Source organism: Rutidosis leptorrhynchoides, chromosome 6 (assembly GCF_046630445.1).
Source record: "Rutidosis leptorrhynchoides isolate AG116_Rl617_1_P2 chromosome 6, CSIRO_AGI_Rlap_v1, whole genome shotgun sequence".
Classification (NCBI taxonomy): domain Eukaryota; kingdom Viridiplantae; phylum Streptophyta; class Magnoliopsida; order Asterales; family Asteraceae; genus Rutidosis; species Rutidosis leptorrhynchoides.
In genome coordinates this window covers 302,395,330-302,408,877 of record NC_092338.1, presented here as the reverse complement: position 1 = coordinate 302,408,877, position 13,548 = coordinate 302,395,330, and the positions used below count along the sequence as shown (strand labels likewise).

At 35.4% G+C, this 13,548-nt stretch overlaps 1 non-coding gene across 1 annotated transcript; it reads left to right on the top strand.

Moving 5' to 3' along the window:
- The first annotated feature begins 4,224 nt into the window (after window positions 1-4,224).
- On the top strand, window positions 4,225-4,331 carry LOC139856540 (small nucleolar RNA R71). The gene has a single exon (XR_011762016.1). It is a non-coding gene; the product is annotated as a small nucleolar RNA R71 (small nucleolar RNA).
- Window positions 4,332-13,548: the final 9,217 nt, after the last annotated feature.

Sequence of the window (13,548 nt, the reverse complement as noted above, 5' to 3'; positions counted from 1 at the left end):
CCTCCACTTCTCTTATTTTGAATAAAGTACAGATTCTATTAAAGGTTCGAAGATGTTCATTTGGATCTTCCTTCGGTGCACCACTAAATTGGCATTGATTAGTCTTTGATTTCATAATCTGGCGCATTAATGTCTGGTTGAGTAATTGCATGACCTTGGCCAGTGCGTTTAGCTCTCATTCGGTCTTCCATACTTAGAGGTTCCAGATTTTCCATGATTGAATTTGTTGAATCTGAATCACTAGAGGATTCTGATTTAATGGTTTGTTCCTCGACAATCTCTGTTTGAATGATTGGTGGTTCTACAGGAAAGATTAATGGTTCAGGATCTCTGAATTGTCCCTGAATATCCTCTGGATTCTCAATTGTGAGGTCGGGTTCAAAAAATGGATTATCGGAAATTTGAATTGGAGTACTTGGTCGACTGGATGATGATTCTAAAGAAAAATCAACGGCGACAATATTGGCTAGATGTCTTGATCGAGTTACATGTGGTGAACGTATAAAAGGTGGTGAACGTTTTGCTCGGTGCATTCACTGAATATCCTATTAGTTATAAAAGATAAAAATTATATAAGTTATCAAATTAATAGACTTTTCTGATTTTGCCCACGTTTCGAATAGCCAATAGATGCAGCAGGTAGCCAGGACCCTTTAAATCGGAAGCCCACAACTCGCCACTAACAAATCCAACTATTACTACGAACCAGAAAATTTTTGGATGTCTATGAATTCAACCACTTAAAATAAATTTTCGTCGAAATTTAAAGAAATTTTAGAGAAGAAATAGAAAATTCTATGTCCTAAAAACTAGAGCGTCGAGAAATAAGAAAGAAAAAGAGTGCGTCGAAAAACGTCGAAAAATAAAAGGTCGAAAAATAATAAAAAGAACGTAGCGCGTCGAAACTTAAAAGTCTAAAAACTAAGAATTAAAAGTTGCGTCTAAAAGTATTAAAGCTTAAAGGAATTCTATATCCAAAACGGCAATAACTTAAAAAGGCACTAAAATTTTAAAACGGCGTCGCAAAATTCTAAAGCACCTAAATCTTAGTCTAAAGAGAAAGTACTTAAGGGATTTTACGGCAAAGCCTAAAAATCTAGAAATAAAAATAACTACGGCAAAAACAATATCTTAAAACTAGTTACGAGCGATAAAAATACAAATATTACGAATAAAAAGATATAAAAATAAAACTTAAAGTTGTAAAAAAAATACAATTTATATAAAAATATTATTTTTATATTATTTATTTTATAAAAGTATTAATTTTTAAAACTAATACAACTAATTTAAACTAAATATTACAAATTAATTAAAACTACAATTAATTAATTTAATAACTATCCCTAATTAGGGTTTATAATAATAATAATTAAATTATACTCCGTAATTAATGAGTACCATGTTCAGATATGGCGTGTCAGAGCAGCTCATGTGACCGCATGAGTTGTAGTGCTTTTATCCATGCGATCGCATGGATCCAAAAACCAGGCCAGAATGTTGAGCTTCGACGGTTTTGGCCCAATTACACTTTTAATTTTTTTTTCTGTTTTAATATTTATATAAAATATTTATATAAATTAAATAAAAACTTATATTTTTACAAACTAAAAATAAAAATAGAAATATTTTATAATATATATATATTTTGAACAATTCTTAAAAAAAATATATATTTTTTGTTTTTCTTTTTATATTTTTGTATTTTTAAAACGTATTTTTACAAAAGTAAATTAATTTATATATATATATATATATATATATATATATATATATATATATATATATATATATATATATATATATATATATATATATATATATATATATATATAGCGTTTCGCTTCCGGCGTTTAAGCAGTCCCCGACAGCGGCGCCAAAAATACTTGATGTTAAAGCGAAGGGGTACAAAATACTATTAATTTTTGCTAGGAAATACTATTAAATACGATACAATTTTACACAAGTTATTTATTTATTTATAGAGTGGATATACCTAAACCTTGCTACAACACTTATAGGCAGTGTACCAAATCGTACAGTAGTGTAGTTTTTAGTAAGTTCGGTTCGTTCCACAGGGATCTAGCCAAGTTTAACGCTGTATTTTTAAAAACTATATTTGTATAAATATAAATATATATATTATTATTATTATTATAAAAGGGGTTTTTTACCGTTTAATGACCGGTTTGTCGATTTTAAAAATTTAGTCGTAGTTAAAACCTAATGTAAAATATTAAAAATAAATATAACTTAATTTAAAGCGTAAATTAAATGACAATAATTAAAGTACGATAAATTAAAGTGAGATAAATAAAATAACAATAAATAAAATTGCGATAATTAAAAAGTACGATAATTAAAAGTGCAATTAAATAAAATGACAGTAAATAAAAGTGCGATGAAATATGAAATAAAGGAATTATGCTTATTTATACTTCCGTAATCATGATGTTTGACGTGTTGATTTTAGTTTATTACCATGGGTTAATTGTCCCTTGTCCTGAATTATTCGATATGTTCATCTGGTTTTTGTCCATAATAGTCCATCAGTCATAAATATAAAGTGTGAGTGTCCTCGTCAAATTATCCTTATATCCGAAGTCAAATATTCCAACTAATTGGGGACTTAAACTATAATTACACCAATTTTCCTTGTATGTAATTTACCCATGTTTTAATAAGTTCATTGACTATTAATCCATTCCCGTGTCCGGTTAAATGAACGATTATTAGTACTTATAAATATCCCGCCCATCGTGCCCGATCGAGTGTATGTGGTTATTTATAGGTACGTCCAATTGTAAATCTTTATATTAAATTAACGAATTATCATTCAATTAAACAAATATAAAGCCCATTAATAGCCCATAGTCTAATTTCCACAAGTGTTGTTCTTTTGTCCAAACCCCAATTATGGTACAAAGCCCAATAACTCCGTCTTTAATATTTTAGCCCAACATCACGATTACTTCAATTTAAATAAGCATAATAATAACTTAGCTACGAGACATTAATTTAAAAAGGTTGAACATAACTTACAATGATTAATAATAGCGTAGCTTTACACGGACAGAATTTCGACTTACACACTTACAACATTCTCTAACATACCCTTATTATTATTGAATTAAAATTAAAATTATAAATTTTATATATATATATATATATATATATATATATATATATATATATATATATATATATATATATATCGTAGAGATAGAGAGGATAGAAAAAGATGTAAAACATTCGACCAAAAACTGCGAAATTTATAGATGTGGCCAGCCTTTTAGGCTCATGCGATCGCATGAAATATGGGCATCCTGGCCATGCGATCGCATGGCCAGCTGGATCAGCTCACATGTTCTTGTTTTCTAGTTTGCCGACGTTTTTAAGGTATAATATAATATTTATATAATTTTAAGAATTAATTATATATTATATTATATTATATTCATGTGCATAGTTGACTTGTAATTTTTAGTCCATTGCGTCGAGCGTTGAGAGTTGACTCTGGTCCCGATTCCGAATTTTCGAACGTCCTTTCGTACTATTTAATATCTTGTACTTTGCATTTCGCGGCTGGTACTTTTGTAACTTTTTGACGTTTCTCATCAATAATTTGAACCATTTTGATTGTACTTTGTACTTTTTAGCTTTTTGGTCATTTGCGTCTTCAAATCGTCGAATCTGTCTTTTGTCTTCACCTTTTATTATTTAAACGAATATCACTTGTAAATAGAACAATTGCAACTAAAAGCTTGTCTTTCTTGAGGGATAATGCTATGAAATATATGTTCGTTTTTAGCATTATCAGCATCCAAATTCATGGGAATGTCATCCAAATCAATATGGTTGCATTGATTAATTTAGGGACAATTCTTGGTGAGATGTGGCCCTTCGCACCTTTGATAACCTACTTGCATTGCAACGATCGATTGTTGTAGCCTTTTCAACTCTTTCCCATACATTTGAAATTGATTATTTAAGCTTGCAAGGGTGACTTGCCCATTATCACTCTCTACTTATGCTACATTTTTCCTTGATAAATCGCGAGGTGAAGGTGCCCATTCGTATGTATTAACTGAGATGTCTTCTAACAAAACTTCAACCGCATTTGGTGATATGTACATAAACACTCCACCCGAGAAGGAATCAAGATATTGTCTAGTCAAAGCATTAGTACCCCAATAGAACGTGTTGATGTACTCCTTCTTAGTCAAACCATGTGGTAGGCAAGCTCTTAGCATCTTCTTGAAATGTACCAATGCATCATACAAAGACTCATCACTCCGTTGAGTGAATCCATTAATTTCCATTCTAAGTCGCTCCACCTTGGATGGTGGAAAGAAAAGATTAATAAATGCATCGGTTAAATCTTGAAAAGTCCTAATAGAATCGGATGGCAAATTCCTTAACCAAACTTTCGCATCTCCTTGGAGTGTAAAGGTGAATGCCTTTAACTTATAAGCGTCATCGGTAACATCTTTGATTTTGTAGATATCACAAATATCATTGAAGTGTTGAATGTATTCGAAAGGATTTTCTTCTATTAACCCATTGAAGAAAATATATTTGATCATTGTGAAAAAACTTCCCTCAATCTACCAATTATCGGCTCCCAATTGGTGGTTTTGTAATAGCCGGAGGCACCAAGGTAGGTGCAACCAACCTAACATTCCACATCGGCGTGTCATTTGGATAATCTTGTTGTTCTTGATTTACCGGTAGACCATGACCAATTGGATCGCTCTCTTCATTATGAATTGGTTGACGTCATGATCCATCTTTTCTAAACAAAATGGTAAAGCTTCAAAATTTCTTTTTAATACCCTTTCTTCTCTACGCTTATAAATCCCCTGCACATGTTTCTCCAGATAAGAAAATGGATGTGTAAACTCTTGATCCTTTTGGGATCTCCTTTTCATACACCAAAGTACCTATCCTTCAATCACAACACAAACACAAACGGTTTTTCGAACACAAATAATATATAAAAACAAGAAAAGTAACTTTTGCAAGGATAAATCCTTACAAAAGGATCGAACGATTAAAAGCTAAAAACAAAGATACCACTAACTAACCGCTTCCTGGTAGCGGCGCCAAGAAGTTTGATTAATGGTGTATCCTATAGTCTACACACATAAAATGAAAGTTGTGGAGCTCTGAGTTACGGACGTTTTGGCTTTTGAATCACTTAAATCCGACTTTGTATGAAAAAGTTATACCCAAATTAGTGAAGACACGTAAGTTGCTGGGTTTTAGAATTAATCAGGCCCAAGAAGTAGCCCATGAAGCTTCCTTACCAGCCCAAGATTTTCCTATAAATAGAGGAGTTCCCCACCTCATTTGGACATCAGTGGAGAGATCAGACACTCTACTTTCTCTCTCACACCACTTTCTCTCTCTAGATTCCATCTGCCATCCGCACAGCTCCATGACACATGACCTCATCCTCTCAGATTCAAGGCACGTGATCTCATCCTCCCAGCTCCATGGCACGTGACCTCAGCCACCCAGCTCCAAGGCCGCCCAGCTCCAAGGCACATGACCTTAGCCGCCCAGCTCCATGACACATTACCTCAACCGCCCAGTTCCAAGGCCACCCAGCTCCAAGGCCGCCCAGCTCCAAAGCACACTACACATCTCATGTCGTTGGACACTACATATCATATTTTCTCATATATGACTCAACAATATATTTTATCACTCAGGATACAGGTAGAACATACGTAAGCCCTATTTTAAGATTGACTTAAGCCACGCCATGGTTTTAGACCATGATTCGTGTCTGCAGGGATTCGTCCCGAGAGTAAACGTCATTCGGCAAACTACTCCTCACATGGTTCATTCTACCTTGCACTAGTACGTATATACCTACTCTCTAGTAGAGAAATACGTACTAACAAATGGCGCCATCTGATTCTATGACTAGAAACAAAAAGCTCAGAATACACAATATATTTGTCCGTCATCCGGACTACAAAAGTTGTTACATTCTGATTTATAAAAATTACTCCATCATCCGCACCCATTTTCAAATTAAAAAGCACAAGTTCGTAGCAGTGGAGATATCTTACCTTGATAACCGGATCTGTCACATGTAACCTCATAGCTGTTATCCAACATTTATATCAGCAAGTGAAACGTCACACGAAATGAGACATGGATTCACATGCATGTGCTACAGTTGTCACAATTCCATATAAAGATCTCTTAACTTGTGAATGTAATAAGCCCACCTGTCAGTTTGAGGAATTATTTAAAAAGGTCACAATATATTTATTTTGTGTACAAGAAAACATCAGATCATATATGGATCCGGACCAAGCCCCAATCTCCAGCATCGACCTCCAATGTACTTTGGTCATCAATTTAAAGAAGATTCAGACTTCCACTAAACGGAACCGGAGTAATAGATATCAAAACGCTTAAGATATTGACATTACTAATATTGAGTTAAAACAAAAGACATGGAGCTTCCCTGGTCCGTACAACATCATCCGTACAATGGCAAAATATTACCTCCACCTTTTATACAAAAAGACGTGAACGTTTCCGTCATCCAGACATCATCACTCAGTATTTGCAAAAATCACATTCATGTCCACTCGTATAAATGATCTCAAGCTACATTTATATTTCAAGAGTACAATACGTTAAAATATTGAAATCCGACAAGCGACAATCGGTTTTAGATTATCTGTTCCAGTCAAGTTGTGCATAACGACATCCATTCTCCGGTCATCGACTCAAGAGGATTTTCGCAATATGAAAACTGATGTCCGTTCTTCAGATCATATGAGTATGTAACATATTATATATCTGCTATCTTGAAAGAACTTTCGTCTACCGTATCCGGGGCACCGTCGTCCAGTCATCATCAATCAAGATTAGTTCCGTCTTCCGTAAAGAAACGCATGGAGATCTAATAACATGTGCACGAAATTTTTGTACCTTTAACTTGTTTTTAAACTCGGTCACTATTCAACCAGCGATTGAGCTCTTGGCAATTAGATTGAATCTTTTCGTGCCAATTTAACATACAGACGTATCCTGAACCCCATGGTGTAAACCAACCTAGAGGATTAGTTTTGTGCACGCATGACAGCTTTAAACAGAATATAAAAAATGGAAGATGTCTAAGAACATGGGTTGTGCGCCAGTTTAATCTGTATCTTTGCTATAAGGATAACTTTCGCATATATGAAACATACTCCGTCCACAGATTACCGAAAACCATTCTCCATATGAAGAAACTAACACATCTATCCAAACTAATTCATTTGACATCCGGGTTACGAAAACGCTATATCATATTATGACGCCAAGAACTAGGCCTACCATGTCGTCATGCATAACAGCAAAGCATCTCCAACCGACTGCAATGTCCATCGTCTAACGTACCCCTCACTCCATTCTCCGTTCTCTGCTGACTATTTGTCAGAGTTTAACAACTTCCACAGCCTTCCTCATTCGTCTTCCGGCCTAAATCAATGTTTTACTCAAGTACATTTGCAAATTCCGTACATCAACATGCACCCAGGACATGTTATCATACAGACTTAGCTCACTAACCGTTTCGCATGATCTTCAAGAGAAATTTTGAAGGCTCAACATTTCATTATCACTACACAGCAACGTTACCAACAAAGTTAACGGTTAGACAAATACTTGACATGAAGCAGGATTACGATATGGAGTATTAACCAAATCATATGAATAAATATTATATTACACAAGACTGAAAATCGGGATTCAGAAATATTATCTTGAGCAATTTATTCTGAAGAAACCATAGTTAGAAATCATCCAGGATCAAGCACAAACACGAACATGGATATAATTTTGTACAAAGATTGATGAATTTCCTGAGTTCAGAATTTGAATGGTTGCCAACGTGCAGCTGGGATTTAGAGACCGGAAAATTTTGTACTCTTAAATCGAAAAGTTTTAGTTGCAAAACGGAGTCCGCGTAAATTATTTCATTAGAGAAATTTTCAGAATGCATCTCTAGCATTTGAAGTTCGTACATATACAAGTTCGCGTCCCGGCACCAGGTATTTACGGCATTCGTGATCACTTGTCGACCCTTCAAAAACAGAAAAAGGGGCATCAGGAATATCTCGGCCATTTTAAAAGAAGAACAATATTCGAAAATAATACGTTTCAAGCAGCATGAAGATCAACGATTATGTGCTCCATTCTCCTTCTTTCGTTCAAGCAGTATTTTGATGACGTGTTCATGATTGGGCAAAGGAAAGCACATGGAAAATAAGTTGTCACCATTGATGGAACGAAAATAGCAAAGAATCGCAAAGGTGGAAAAATGTTTATTACTCTGTTACAGTTTATGTTCACAACTTAACATCAGTCTTGTAAACAAATCACGAAATACGTTTGATCCGAGACGTTAAGCTTCCCGTTTACCGTCAGCCACCAATAGTGCTGGATTCGAAGCATAGTGATAGAGGTTACACGCCTCACGTGTTGAATTCTGGTTACGACTATAGAGTCCCGTTCTCTGTTAAGAAAAATACACTACATTCCAAGATCGTACTCCGCAAGGCAACTTGACAATTTCATCTACTGGTCTCCGCTTCACGACTATCCCCAACAATGAACCTATGAATTGCAAGAAACAAGAGATAACGCGTGTAACCATAAGTGTCGTCTTCCGTTTACCACAACTTTTACCCGGTAAAGCAATTTAAATCATTTCCGTAATCACTTCTGCCGAAGTCCAGCCTCCGTAAGATAAAGCTACACCAACAAATGTTACAACAAAGAGACAACAAAATCCGTTCAGATTTTGGCAGGCAAAAGCTTGCAAAAAGCAGGAAAACACGTGCTCGCATACATCAAGAAATAAATAAGGATGTCACTTTACCAACAAATTTATATTTTGGTCCCTGAAGATCATTGAAATTAACAAATTGCACCCCTGAGTATGTAGCTGTGAAGTGAAATACATGAACATACAAATTATATATCTTGCAACAAATCAACATATGATAGTGACCTACTAGATGAAAAAAGAATCAGAAGATTTGCTCACATAATTTGTTAAAACTTCCTCCTGGTCATAGCGGCACGTGAATAAAATTTGATACAAGAACAAAATGAAGACGCGTGGAGATAAGTGTGTGATTTATGCCTGCCAAAGAAAAATCTTTTTATTATAAAACACAGAAATAGTGAAGCGTATTCCGTCATGGACATCAGATTGAAGCATCATCATTCATCCGTTTCCAAAGTTCTACAGCAGGAAACATCCTCAAGCACAAGCATTCGTTCAAAAGACTTCCATTCTCCAGATTCATTCCTTTATTTGAACTGTATGGGGAAACATCGTTCATACAATCACAAAAAAGATAATATATAAACGAAGAAGAAGAAGCAGAATTTTCATTTTTAAAAGCAAGACGTATAATTCACTTGACAACATAATGGAGTGCACAGTAAAAAACAACATGGTATTAAGTATGTATGACATACAAATAATGGAGCATGCTGGAAGGATGCATAAGGAATTACAAAAAGCGTAACATCTGTCTATATTTATTAACCATATGCAACATGACTCATCATATCAAGTACAAGGTACAATCTCAAAACTTCAAGCAGTATTTATCAAAAGGATATTTTTATTATCAATATCATTTGAGAGAAGACACATTATAAGTCCATGGTCACATTCGTTGATCCATGGCTCATCATTATATATTCATGGCCGCTTCTTGCATAAGCCCATATGGCCGCATTTGCGTAAGCCCATCGCATCATATGCAAGATATTTGCTAAAGATTCAAGATTAAGACCATGATGGGAAAGATCATATCGAACAGTAAAGGCAAATGATAATGGATTACATATGCTCTCAACGCCAACCGGAGAAGAACTGAGAAGACCTTGAAAGACAATAAACTTAAAGAAATTTTATGCGTAGTACTGTATGTTCAGATAGCCCGATCAACTATCTAGAACATGAAATACGGTCGTAAACGTAAAAATTTCTTTAAAAGTAAGAAATAAAACAATTATTCTTATGGCAAAATATTCATATTTTTATCCGGGCGAGGATTTTTTAATCAGGTGACGCAAAGCTGTGTGTCATCCCTGCCCTCATAAGAGATATCTAGTCTCGGTGGCAGAAGTTCAATCGTAAACAAAAGGTTGAAAGGCACGGTTTAACAACCGTAACATAGCCGGCAAATTTATCGTAGATTTAGAACCTACGAAATGTCGACAACACAAAACGGAACTAGTTCCTTCGACTTAAAGTCGGGCAAATAAATCTTTGACAACAATTCAAAGTATTACTCTTAAGCCACACAATACATTAGCGCAAAACACACAATGAAAAGGAACAAAGGCAAATTTCAGTGTATAGCCGTTCAGAGTTCTCTGGCTAGAACAAAAATCTCAGACATAAATAAGGCCGCCTAACATTTTGCGTAAGCCCTAAAGGCATCTTTCTATGCTTAAGCCCTTAAACATAAAATATAAAGATTAAACATATCATGTCAGGGTACAGCACAAAGATAGTCACATGATTTTCTTATGAAGTTAATGGTGTATCCTAGGGGATACACGCATAAAAACACCGGTTCAATACAGAAAAATGGATCAAAGAGTACAAAAGATAACAATATTTGGCGGTTTCTATCAGTTACCGTCCAGTGTACAGCAGGCAGCTTTTATGCTTAAGCCCTTTTACTAGGCGCGTGTGCAACACGCGGCCACATCAGCAACACCAAAGTCGTTTCCAGATATTTCGCAAAATAGAATTAATCAGCAATTAACACGTATATCCCAAAAAAATTGGACATTCAATGCCTATAAGTAGACCCCTTGGGTCACCACATTTGACATCTGAACTTCAGTCAGAGAGAAATACAAATTTCCCCTCACACATTTGTTTCTCATTCTAAAAGCACATTAACCGTTTAGCAACAGAACGCTAGACGGATCAATTACAGATTGATCCAAAGACTGATTGAGGCCACCCCACAGATCTCTCATCTGTGTTCCGGGTCTGCAGAGATTATTTCTCGAGGGCAAACATCAGTCGGCATCATACGCTCAACGCAAAGCAGTTATTGTATTGCACTGGTACCTTACAACTGCTACACGGAAAATCGTACCAACAAAAGTTAATCAATCATAAAGTGATAACAAGTTTCCGAATATACATTTAATCAGGCATATGACTCAGTTGCTTCATACATGGCATTATTGGCCAACATTATAAAGCCCACTACATACTCAAAACGACACATCATTTAGGTACAAGATAACAGCATAATTATGTTCCCAAGGCAGAAAAAGCACTTGTTTTCTTTTTAAGTTTAATGTGTTTATTTTCTGAAAAAATAAACACATGAAACTGGGGGGACTTAATGGTGTATCCTATGGTCTACACGCATAAAATGAAAGTTGTGGAGCTCTGAGTTACGGATGTTTTGGCTTTTGAATCACTTAAATCCAACTTCGTATGAAAAAGTTATACCCAAATTAGTGAAGACACGTAAGTTGCTGGGTTTTAGAATTAATCAGGCCAAAAAAGTAGCCCATGAAGCTTCCTTACCAGCCCAAGATTTGCCTATAAATAGAGGAGTTCCCCACCTCATTTGGACATCAGAGGAGAGATCAGACGCTCCACTTTATCTCTCACACACACTTTCTCTCTCTAGATTCCATCTGCCATCCGCCCAGCTCCATGACACATGACCTCATCCTCTCAGCTTCAAGGCACGTGACCTCATCCTCCCAGCTCCATGGCACGTGACCTCAGCCGCCCAGCTCCAAGGCACATGACCTCAGCCGCCCAGCTCCATGACACATTACCTCAACCGCCCAGCTCCAAGGCCACCCAGCTCCAAGGCCGCCCAGCTCCAAGGCCGCCCTGCTCCAAAGCACACTACACATCTCATGTCGTTGGACACTACACATCAAATTTTCTCATATATGACTCAGCAATATATTTTATCACTCAGGATACAAGCAGAACATACGTAAGCCCTATTTTAAGATTGACTTAAGCCACGCCATGGTTTTAGACCATGATTCACATCTGCAGGGATTCATCCAGAGAGTAAACGTCAATCAGCAAACTACTCCTCACATGGTTCATTCTACCTTGCACTAGTATGTATATACCTACTCTCTAGTAGAGAAATACGTACTAACAATTGGCTCATTCACAAACATATCTTTAATTTCTAAATTTATACTCAAATGTGGACTCAACTATGTGACAAGCTATATGAGAAATTTTGGCTCGGTAGATGAAATTGGTAAGTTTTCCGTTTAAGGTTCATCCCAAGAGAGTGGTAGTTGTTAGTTGAATCTATGTAAACTCGTAATCATCCTAGGTTGTGTTTGATTGGGGGTTTTGAAGTTTAAGATATTAAGAAGACTAATTTAAATTAAATTAAGAACTAAGTGATTAAGTAAATATCAATATTAAAAGCATGCACACTTTTTTTATCCACTTGAAGCATTGGGGTTATTCCTTTGTTCACTTAAGGTCTAATTATGCTCAAACATTAGACTAGTATCCTTACTAGATGTTATAGTGATCAAATTAATACTCGCAAATTCCTATAAGCTTATACCAATTGATCTTAGTTGAATCATGCAATTACCACAAGTACTTAGCCTAGGTTAAAGTCTCCTAAAACCCTTTGGTGATCAAAATCCCTTAAGAAAACCAAACTTCACTATGTTAACTAAGGACCAATTGATTACCAACCCAAACCAAGATCCCAATCCCTTGAAAGCCTTAATTTGATTGTCTAGATCACCTAAGTGTTGAAGTATAAATTGCTTCACTAAACAAATCCCTTTGAATGCTACACAACTCATATAATCAAAATAAAGTCCAAAACAATCATAACAAATGATCTTGTGACTAATTCTAGTGACAAATTACAATCATCAACTATAAATTCATCTAAACACAATCATAAATTATTAATATGAACAACCCATAGCATTCAAACTTTAAAAACAAGTGTACATAGTAAAATCTAGCCAATCATGGCTAGAATAAGATCAATGTAAGCTAATAAAGTAAATCTGAACATGATTAAGCAATAAGCAAGAGTAAATTATACCAAAATTAAGAAATTACAAAAGTGACAAATGAAGAAGATGAAGATGATGAAGAACAAGCCCTAGATCTTGATTCAATCTTCAAATCCTTGATGTAGAATGGAATGGATGATGAAAACTTGATGAAAACCTTAATAAAATAGCTATAAAACCCTAATTTTGATCAGCCACCATGAACTAAGAGTGAATGATGATGAAACCCTTAATCTATTCCTTTTTATACTCTTCAAAATCTACCCAGAAAACACAGGTGGAATGTCGTTCCTCTTTTAGGAACGTCGTTCCTTGTCTTCAGTCTTGGAACGTCATTCTGGATTTGTCGAACGGCGTTCTTGAATCGTGCTAGAATTCCATTTTTTTCTATTACCATTTTCTTGTGAATTTCCAAGGTAGAACGTCGTTCCTAGCTTTGGAACGTCGTTCTTG